Here is a 2,035-nt window from a genome sequence, read left to right on the forward strand (position 1 = left end):
CAGCGTTTGGCGCGAATACAGTACATGCGTATTGGGTCTGCGACCGCGTCGCAGGGCCGTAAGAATAAATAATTATTTACAGAGCGGTCACACGATTGTTGCAACTTGCACATGAAGTGACGTAATTTTAGTTTAAGTACATCCAGCTACAACATTGCATGACCATTTTATAAATGAATTTCATTCATAATGTGTTTATGCAATTTTGCAGCTTGTTGTATAAGTATTGTTGTTAATGTATGTGATAGTCAAAATTATCTAGAATCCTCTTCTTTTATGATAAATCTGTTATAATCATCTTATTGATAAAGACTCGCTGATCTTAGTGGACCCACTACTTTTATCAACCTATTATACATAATATGCGTGACAATATACAATAGCAAACCAGGACGCACTGCAACGCGATGTACCTTTACTTAGGTAAATACCTTGCCCTAACTGTCGAACAGTGGCGGATTTGCAGTCTTTGCCGCCCTAGGCTCAGACCCTGTAGCCGCCCCTTCAGCATCAGCACCCATCATATTGACTACATTTAGGTCAGGCAATGAAAAGTTATAGAGGGAAATGCTTGGGACACATTTTTAACTTAGTAACTTTGTTTGGACTCGTTAGGAGGTGAAAATATCAAAAGTCCCCGGCCGTAGCTCTTGAGCGGGGGTAGGGGGGTTTGATTTGAAGGTCCCATTTTTCGGTTTTTCGCTTATAATATCTTAGAAACTATGCGTCGTTGTGACATGATCATTATACAAAATGAAAGCTGATTAAATTTGCTACAAGTTTTATACAGTCGAGTTTTTCGATAGGTATCTTATTTAGTTTTTGAGATAGCCGCTCTTGAATGTCTATAATTTTGCATTAAATTTCCATCAATAATATTCACGGTACTCACGACTCTCACGAGGAAAGGAACCCGAAAGATTTTAACAGTGTAGCAGATCTGCGAAATCGACTCCACACTCGCGTTCGCGGCTTCGCGCCGCGATTCGCGCACGAGTGTGGAGGGCCCTATACAAACCCCCCTCCAGACCAGACTATTATGCGTGAATCGCGGCGCGACTTCGCCGAGCGAACATATCGCGACGTTGACGTATGACTCCACAATCGCAAACTTCTCGGTGATTTCGCAGTTTAGTTCGGGCCAAGATGGCTGTAAAGCACCAGCTGATCGAGTTTAACTGTCATTTATCTAAGGCATCATACTTGCTGTAGCTATTTTTCATTTTGTTTTGTTGTAAAACCGTAAAATATAGCCGCTATATATAATAGAATTAATATTTATCTTGCAACTGATGAGCCAAAATAAGCGAAAAACCGAAAAATGGGACCTTCAAATCTCCCTCTTTCCCCGGCTCATTAGCTACGGCCGGGGACTTTTGATATGTTCACTTCCTAACTAGTTCAAACAAAGTTACGAAGTCAAAAATTGTGTTCCAAGCATTTCCCCCTATACCTTTTTTTGGGAATTCGTTGCCTGGCCTAATTTTAAGTTATTTCTTATTATCATCAGCGTTTTTTTTGTCACAATTTGCCGCCCCTAATATCTCGCCGCCCTAGGCTCGAGCCTACTGTGCCTTATGGGAAATCCGCCACTGCTGTCGAAACATTTTGACATTGCTCCTATTATTACTAATATTTGATTATTAATGTTACCTGGTACATTCTCGTACCTACATCTATTATACATTTCTTTATTCATCTCATGTGTATAATATAATAAATAAACAAATCTAACGTAATCTACAGTAAAAGTTATCAATTATCATTGCAATGTAAAAGAAGAAAGTTTTTTTTTCTCTCAGTGGGTCTAACGTGATGGGTATTAACATGAGTGCTATAGTTATGGCAAGGCACTGTAGAGCATCTACTCTATGAGCTCTATCGCGGCTTCTCGGTTACGAAAGACCGCGAATGGATCCAGCAGAATGTTTTACCTAACAATAAAATTTACTGTATTTTTAAAGACATGTTTTATTGGTATAGTATATGTACGGTTGATGGTGCATTACACTACATAGTTTATTTTAAATATGTA

This window comes from Cydia amplana, chromosome 14 (assembly GCF_948474715.1).
Source record: "Cydia amplana chromosome 14, ilCydAmpl1.1, whole genome shotgun sequence".
NCBI lineage: Eukaryota > Metazoa > Arthropoda > Insecta > Lepidoptera > Tortricidae > Cydia > Cydia amplana.